Genomic DNA, 9622 nt, shown 5'->3' on the forward strand with positions numbered 1-9622 from the left:
GTTAGATTGTATTGTGACAGTTGTCATATCAGCATGCATTTAAAAAAACATCAAAATTGCTGAAGTTTTATGTAGCCCTCTTAATATTGAAGATGGAAGAAAATTCACATTTTTGGCATATTGTGCTTTATTATTTCAATAAAGGAAAAAATTAACTGAAACACAAAAAAAGATTTCTGCATTGTATGGAGAAGGTGCTGTGACTGATTGAACGTGTCAGAAGTGGTTTGTGAAGTTTCATTTTGGAGATTTCTTGCTGGACAGTGCTCCATGGTTGGGGAGACCAGTTGAAGTTGATCGTGATCAAATTAAGACATTAATTAAGAACAGTGAACATTATACCACACAGGAGATAGCTGACATACTCAAAATATCCAAATCAATAAAGTTATTGATGAAATGAAAAAAAAAAGTGTATTTTATTTTATGGAAAAAACTAAATGGACTTTCTGGCCAACCCAACAGCTTTTTAACCAAACACATATAGGACTTATATGTACCAGGCACTGTTCTAAGTACTTTATAAAAGTTTATTCTCTTAGTCCTGAACAACACCCTGTGCTGCAGGAGTTACTATTATCTTTTCTTCAGGTGAGAAACTGAGACATAGAAATGTTAAATAATTTGCAGAGTTCACATAGCTAGAAAATTATAGAGCCACTTTTTGAATTCAGATAATCTCTGGCTCCTGTGTGTGGGCTTAACCACTCTTCTATATTGCCTATCAATGACAAACAAGCAACTTCAGCCTGTCATGAGTCATTTCTTGTTAGTGAGTGAAATTGTTTAACAATAATTTTAACAAAGTATAACATTCATTTACTTTTTCTACAAACATCTGAGAGGGTGCACCATGTACAAGTCATTCTCCAGATTTTTTTCAACTACTTTTTAATAGTTACAGAAATTAGTTAATCAACCTTAATCATGCCAAATGAGTTTCACATTGTAGAACCCATTCAGTGGCTTTGCATGATAAAAAAAATATATAATTATGAGTCAGAGAAAAAGGCTTTAAACTTGATTTCTTAGGCTCAAAATTTAAATGATTAGACATCTTTTGTGTTTGTCCCATTTTAATATTACCACCCTCAACAGATGATTATATCTAATCTGTGTTTCTCCAAGGTAATTGCTAACACACATTCTAGAACCAAGCTCTGGGAGGAGAATGAGGGCTCAGTTATCAGGGACAAAAAAAAATCTTCTCGTGTCATTTATTTATTATGTTCCCATAGTGCTAGTCCTTTTGTGATGACATTTACACAACAAGGAATTACAGCAGCAAGATGATCACAGGGGCACCTTTTCCTTCTTGAATACTACTGCCTATGAGATGCTGCTCTTTTGACACCGAAGAGCTCATGTTTTTTTCTGAGTAAGATTTGACATCTGTTGTCTATATTAAATATAAAACTTTGACAGAGGTTTTTAAAGTTCATATTCAGTATTCAAAACTTTAGAAACAAATACTTTGTTGATACTGCTTATACATGTGACCACTATCTCAATCCATACTTGAGCAGAAAGGAAAAAGGACTCATGGACATGGACAACAGTGCAGTGATTGCTGGGGGGAGGGGATATAGGGGGGTTAATTGGTAATGGAAAAAAGTACAAGAAAGATTAATTTTTTAAAAAAAGCATTATTTCAAATGAATGTTCCTCACCCTTCAGGACTGGAATATTTGTTCCCATACCACTTTTCCTTTCCTTTGTCATGTTACTGTACTCTAATACAGAGTAAGCTGCTGTAATAAAGGGGCCCAAAATTACAACAGCTCAAGTGAGACAGAAGTTAACCTGCAGTTGTATAATGGTCTGACTATATGAAGGCAGTTAGACACAAGTGGTGGAACTCCTCCATCATCCAAGTGAGACCCAGATTCCTTGTTGCTTAACCAACATCTAGGGCACTGTCCTCATCTACAAGGTGGCCCAGAACCACCGTATCTGGACTGCAGCCCACAAGAAGAATAGCCACTAGCAACATGTGGCTGCAGAGGGTTCAATCCCTGGTCGGGGCACATACGAGAGGCAACTGATTGATCTCTCCCTCTCTCTCTCCTCCTCTTCTCCCTTCCTCTGTCAGGTAAGAAGAAAGAAAAGAAAGAGAAAGAGAGAAGAAAGAAACAGAAAGAAAAGGAAAAAAAGAAAGAAGGAAGGGGGGAGTGAGGGAAAGAAAGAGGAGGGGAAGGCAAGGAAAGAAATCCAGTTTTCTGGATTTCAGTTTATTGAGAAACTGAATTTTATATTTTATCCCATTTTAAGTCATTTAATTTAAAATAGGCACATCTAATGAATGGCTACTAGTGATCGTTTCCTCTGTTCTGCTACTAGAAAGTGCAGCTATAGGACATTTCCATCATCACAGAAAGTTCTATTGAACAATGGTCTAGAAATTTTATTTGCCTTTTTATGATTCTGTTCTCCATAGATTGCTACAATGTGTTGGTTTCTCAGCCATCAACTTTAAACAGAGAGGATGAGTACAGTGGTACTAAGCAGGTGCCTTGATAATTTGTCTGTTAAAAATGGAAAGAATTTTTTAAATAATCTTGTCCAACAATTTCAAAGAGCAGGAAATTGAGTTCCAAAGAAATGAATTCTCTTACCCCAAATAACCCCTAAACACTCCTGATTTGTGCACTTTTCTTCTTCACATCAGAATAGAATGTAGTGGAGCAGCATAATATAGAAAGGTGCTCCCAATGGATACACTGAATTCATTCACATCTTCACCATCAACTGAGCACCTACAAACTAAATGTTCTGCTAGGCCCCGCAGCTATTAGCACCCCTGCCCTCACTGAGCCTAGATTCTAGTGGATAGAAGGAATCTTTCTTCACCTTTATTTAACCAGTCTCCTATTTCCAGAAACTAAAGATGCATCTCCAGTCAGGCATAGGTCAATAAAAGATTTCCTTTCCATTATTGTGCATGTATTTTATACATTAAATTGGATGCCTCAACATAGGTAGAGGTAAACTGAAAGAACAGCATGACAGTTGGGTCCCAGCTCCTTCAGCTCTTCTTTGGTCCCTGTACATGGGCATATATGTAGGGATGATATACATGTAGCACAGGTGGAGAGAGAGGAATAAAGAGCAAAGGACTGAGATTTTAATTTTATTTTTTTATTTTTTAATATATTTTATTGATTATGCTATTACAGTTGTCCCATTTTCCCCCCTTCACTCCCCTCCACCCTGTACACCCTCTCCCACCCATATCCCCCCCTTTAGTCATGTCCATGTGTCATACTTATGAGTTCTTTAGCTTCTACATTTCCCGTACTATTCTTACCCTCCCCCTATCTATTTTCAACCTACAATCTATGCTACTTATTCTCTGTACCCTTTTCCCCTGTCTCCTCCTCCCACTCCCCTGTTTCTAACCCTCCATGTGATCTCCATTTCTGTGGTTCTGTTCCTGTTCTAGTTTGCTTAGTTTCTTTTGGTTTTGCTTTAGGTGTGGTTGTTAATAATTGCGAGTTTGCTGTCCTTTTACTATACATGTTTTTTCTGTATCTTCTTTTCTTAGGTAAGTCCCTTTAACATTTCATAAAATAAGGGCTTGGTGATGATGAACTCCTTTAACTTGACCTTATCTGAGAAGCACTTTATCTTCCCTTCCATTCTAAATGAGAGTTTTGCTGGATAGAGTAATCTGGGATATAGGTCCTTGTCTTTCATGACTTGGAATACTTCTTTCCAGCCCCTTCTTGCCTGTAAGGTCTCTTTTGAGAAATCAGCTGACAGTCTGATGGGAACTCCTTTGTAGGTAACTGTCTCCTTATCTCTTGCTGCTTCTAGGATTCTCTCCTTCATTTTTACCTTGGCTAATGTAATCATGATGTGCCTTGGTGTGTTTCTTCTTGGGTCCAACTTCTTTGGGGCTCTCTGAGCTTCCTGGACTTCCTGGAAGTCTATTTCCTTTGCCAGAATGGGGAAGTTCTCCTTTATTATTATTTTTTTATTTATTTTTTAGAGAGGGAAGGGAGAGAGAGAGAGAGAGAGAGAAACATCAATGTGCGGTTGCTAGGGGTTATGGCCTGCAACCCAGGCATGTACCCTGGCTGGGAATCGAACCTGGGACACTTTGGTTCCCAGCCCGCGCTCCATCCACTGAGCTACACCAGCCAGGGCTCTCCTTTATTATTTGTTCAAATACGTGCTCAATCTGTTGCTTTTCCTCTTCCCCTTCTGGTACCCCTATAATTCGGATGTTGGAACGTTTAAAGATGTCCTGGAGGTTCCCAAGCTTCTCCTCGTTTTTTTGAATTCTTATTTGTTCATTCTTTCCTGTTTGGTTGTTTTTTTTCTTCCTTCTGGTCCACTCTGTTGTTTTGAGTCCCAGTTTCCTTCCCATCACGATTGGTTCTCTATGCATCTTCCTTCATCTCTTTTATGGTAACCTGCATTTTTTCATGTAATTTGCACCCAAAATCAACCAATTCTGTGAGCTTCCTGATCACTAGTGTTTTGAACTGATCTGATAGATTGACTATTTCTTGGTCGCTCAAAAAGATGAGTCCTGGGGCATTGATCTGTTCTTCTGTTTGAGACATGTCTCTCTCTCTCTCTCTCTCTCTTTTTTTTTTTTTTTTTTTGGTCTGGTCGCTCCTGTTACGGTGAGGGGCAGAGCCTTAAGTGTTCACCAGGGCTGGGCACCCCAGTCGCTAGATTGTGACGTTATATGTGGGGGTGGGAGGGAATAATGGCGGTAGCTCCGTTCTCCTAGGACCTCAGTCCCTTCTCTGGGATCCTGGGTTGTGTGCTTTGCCCTGGTCTACAATCGCCACCTCACTGGGTGGGTCCACCCGCTGTGATCTTGTGCACCCCAGATGCCTTATACGCTCCCAGTTGCCTTATGCACCCAGTTCTCCCTGTTCTCTGGGCACCGTGACCCGCACCCAGCTGCTCCTCTCCGCCCCTTTTACCGGTCTGGATGAATGGGTCTACTTCAACTTCTTGGCTGTCCAACTTCCATTCAGGTAAATTCTCTATCAGTTCTGGATGTTATTCTGCCTCTAAATTGTTGTTGTTCTAATCTTGGTTGTGTGTGGAGGTACGGTGCATCCACCTATGCCTCCATCTTGCTGGAAGTCCTTGAGATTTTTATTTTATTCTCACCTAGGAAGTAAACACATTTGTGCATTTAAAGAATTTATGGTTTTAGTGATTTACTTATTATTATGTATTTATAATTTTAATGTTACTTATTTTAAAAATTTTGTTTAATAATCTTTATCATTTATAAGTTTTTATGTTTTATTTTTGTTAAACTGTTGCTTTTAAATAGTTGTAATAGTAAAATGTAGGTATAACTAATAAAGTGTTACTTTCCAAGGAGCATTGTGTTTTTTGGTTTCCCATATACATTGAAGATCTGTAATAGCATGCTAATATTTTAATTTTGCCTCAGTTATCCTGTTTTAGAGGCTTTCTAACTTTTCTCTGATTCAGAGAAGACTTATGAGGAAAGTTATAAATTGATTATTTTATGGCAGTGAGATCCCAAGAGTGCCTTACTCTTCTTTTTTCGCCCCCTGTTCAGGACACTGAATGACTGGATTCAAACAACCTTCATTCATTTATTCAACAAACTTGTATCAAACGTACAATATGAGCCAGGCTCTACATAAAATCAGAGTCTACACAGATGAAAACCATCAGCCATGTTGTTAAAAGCTTGCAGTCCAGCAGCACAGACAAACAAGCAAACCAAAATTATTCACCGACATCCTTGCTCTTCCTGAGTGGCTCAAGCGTGTGCAGGTCATGTGCACATGCTGTTCCTTCAGTGGGAAGGCTCTGTTTAAATTATGTAAATATTTATGCAGTTTCAACATGACACACTCAGAGGTCTTATTAATATTCCTGTTCACTCATTTCCCTATGGGTGATTATTTTTATTAGCCTTTGGTTACCTTTTTTTTAGTTTCTTTTTTAAAATGATAAGCACAAAAGGAAACATACCAGACATCACGTTCTTTATGATGTGATACAGTAGGAAGTGCATAGTATCATGAGACATTTTTGTGCCAAAAACAAAAGACAAAAACACATAAATGCAATCCAACATCTAGATGTAACTAGTTAACTGAAAAACAAGTTAAGTGACATGGCACAGAAGCGATGGATTGCATCCAGAATTATACCAATTACTGATAATACATCCTGGAGATCACTCCATAGCAAGACCTATATTTCTTCCTTATTCCTTTTTACGCCTGTGCAGTATCTTATTACAAGAATGTATTCATTCATTTACAGTCTGTTTTCCACCCCAAAAGTAAGTCCTATTAGAGCAGGTATTTTAGTTTATTTTTCCTTCAGTGCCTAAAACAGTGTTTACCATAAATACCCTTTTGTTGAATAAATTTCAAGGTGTGTAGTGGCTCTGACAGAGAAATCCCTAGGGTGATTAGGACTGCAGATGCTGGGATGGGGTGAAGGATGATCCTAGCTCAGTGTTGAGATTTCTGAAAAGGCAGTAATCCTAAACTGAATCTTAAAACACCTGTAAGAGTTAGCAGAGTTAACAAATGGGAAGGGGAGGGGAACTTCTGGAAATCGAGCATAGTGTGACTAAATGTGCAGAGGCATGAGAAAACTTGGCATATTCAGGAGGTAAAAAAACAAAAAAACAAAAACAAAAACAAAACAGGTAAACCAACTGCCCCTACATCTAATAAATTCACTATGAGTGAATCAGTGTGATCCCTTCTCCTGATGTAGCAAATTTGGAAGAATCCTGCTTCTTTGAATGGCACTCTGACGCCTGACTTTACTCCTGGGCTTTTCCCTTGAAAATTCTGCAGAGGTTGGAGGTCTAGTACTGCTTAAGCTTGGGTACAAGAGGAGTTTCCATCACCATGAGGAAAGATGCCTCAGTTATGCAATTACCTCTCACCAAGGGACCAAAGGACCTCCGCCTTTGTCTTCTTTACATCCCAATAAATTGTTCTTTGCATCAGGAGTCTGGGCATAAGTGCTTAATCCAATTGGCCCATGTGTGGATAAAGATTGGGGTAGGCCATTTCCCTCTCATTTTTGCCTCTGGAAACTCAGGGATACCTGGAATATGAATATATATATATATATATATATATATATATATATATATATAGAGAGAGAGAGAGAGAGAGAGAGAGAGAGAGAGAGAGAGAGAGAGAGATCTGATTGGTAGCTGGACTTATGTGTATAAGGTAAGAATTTGTAAGAAGCCAAATGCTTTTCACTCCTCTAGGATATAAATGTCATCTTTTAGGCTCCAGAGTAGGCCTCTTGAAGAGTGTCTGATTTGATTCACTGTATTAGGGAGGCTGCACACCGCACACCTGGTGCAGCTCAGACCAGGGTAACAAGCCAAGGCACAGCTGATTGGCAAGGCTGCCATACCTACTCACCTGGCACCTAAAGCATTGAAGAGAGCATGTCATTAAATATTGCCTAACCACTCTGGTATGGTTTACACAGCAAATTTGTATCACTATTAGTCACAAGACTTTGAAGGGTCTTTTTATCAGTGAGAAGGAAACAGCCCTTCTACTGGAAGAATAACAGAACTGGGCACATCAGGACAGTGAAGACCGGGTTTTGATCATTCTTTTCTTGATATTCCTGTGCCCCATTAGGCACTGTAGGGAAAAGACAATTTGATATTGTTACAGCTGAAATCAGAGCTACCTGCCATGCCCTGGCTCACCCTTACAAGCTGCCTGAATCTGTGTTCATCTCACAGGGTCTGCTCTGCCCTGTCCCCACCACCATGGAAAGAAACAGGAAGATCAGTGAGGCCTGACTCCTGCCAGTGCTGACATTATTCAGTCCCATTCCTCTCTAAAGAGCGCCAAGACTCAAAGCATGAGGTGTTGAAAGATGGGTGGGTGAAGGAGCTACACAGCTGCTGTCTTTTCACAGCCTCCCTCACCTCACCTCCCCGCCTCACAAATACTCTGCTGCCCCAGTCACACTAGACTCCCTCCTGCTCTCTTTCCCACCTAAGGCCTTTGCACTTGGTGTTGTCTCTGCCAGGAACTCTTACATGATTCAACTTTTGCCCACTTGTGCCTCAGATCAAATGTCCCTTCCCGGAGCCTACCCTAATCACCCAATCTAATTTCCATACCCTGACACTACTCTCCAATTACTCTATCACATCATACTTTTATCTTCCCTAGAGCACTTATCTCTACCTGCAATTATCTTGATTATTTACTTGCTTATTTGCTTGTGTCCTGCTGTATCTCTAGCATCTAGCAAAGTGCCTTGCACAAGGGAGCTCAACAACTTTTGTGAATAAACAAGTTATCTAAAGAAATGTATTAATCTACTTGCAGTTTAAAACACTTTTCAGAGGCTGTAGCCAGGTATTCATTTGGTTAGAGCATCATCCTGATAAGCCAAGGTTGTAGGTTTAATCTCTGGTCAGGACACATACAAGAAGCAACCACTGAATATGCATATGTAAATGAAACAACAAATTTTCTCTCTCTCTCTCTCTATCTCTCTCTCTCTCTTTCTCTCTCTCTCTTTCTCTCTCTCCCCACCTGCCCCTTTCTTTCTCTCTCTTCCTCCCTTCCTTCCTCTCTCTCTATGAAAAAACTCAATAAATAGATTAAAAATTTAAAGCCCACTCTTTTCAAACCTCATTTATTCAGAATTCATGCTATTTCTTACAGGAAGTCAAGTTATCAGTTCATACTGAATATCTCAATAAACATTTTTCTACAGATTGGCTAGTCTGGTGGATAAGAGAATTTGTTTGAGACCTGGCTGGTGTGGCTCAGTGGTTGAGTGCCAGCCTGCCAACCAAAGAGTCGCCGGTTTGGTTCCCAGTCAGGGCACACACTGATGTCTCGGGCCAGGTCCCCCAGTGGGGGTGCACGAGAAGCAACCACACATTGATGTTTCTCTGCCTCTCTTCTCCCTTCCTTCCCCTCTATCTAAAAATAAATAAATAAAATCCTGTTTAAAAAAGAGAGACAACTTGTTTCAAAAAGTTTAACCTATTTACATAGTGAGGTCACATTCTCTAGGGGTTAAATTGCATCATCCAAGAGTAAGGCAAATGTCAAGCACAGTCAAGATTGCTCTTGAAAATCCTTCAAACTTCCCTTAAAATATAGGTACAGGGTCTGGAGGGAAAAGACCCCACATATAGTAGAACACATGTATTAATATGTAATGTCTACAATACTGGCAACCTCACCAGTACTCTGCATGTCTTTGAAACTGAAACATACCTTGGATGTATGTTTTAGTTGTCCTAGTGAAGTTACTAATAGTACCCTTTTTATTTTTGAAAGTGTCCCAATTAGGATAATATATCATGTGGGTATCCTAGCATTATACCAATCTTTTTTAAAAAAAAAATCCTCACCCAAAGATATTTTTTCATTTTATTTGCAGAGAGAGGAAGGGAGAGAGAGACAGGCAGACAGAAATATCAGTGTGAGAAAGAAACATTGATTTGTTGCCTCTTGTTTGTGCCCCAACCAAGGATCACACCCACAAACTTTGGTGTTTGGGACCCCACTCCAACCAACTGAGCCACCTAGCCAGGGCTAACATTAAACCAATGTTAATTCTTCTTCAACATAAGGCTGCCTGT

The sequence above is a fragment of the Phyllostomus hastatus genome, unplaced genomic scaffold (assembly GCF_019186645.2).
Source record: "Phyllostomus hastatus isolate PE091 unplaced genomic scaffold, TTU_PhHast_1.1 phas_contig_113, whole genome shotgun sequence".
Classification (NCBI taxonomy): domain Eukaryota; kingdom Metazoa; phylum Chordata; class Mammalia; order Chiroptera; family Phyllostomidae; genus Phyllostomus; species Phyllostomus hastatus.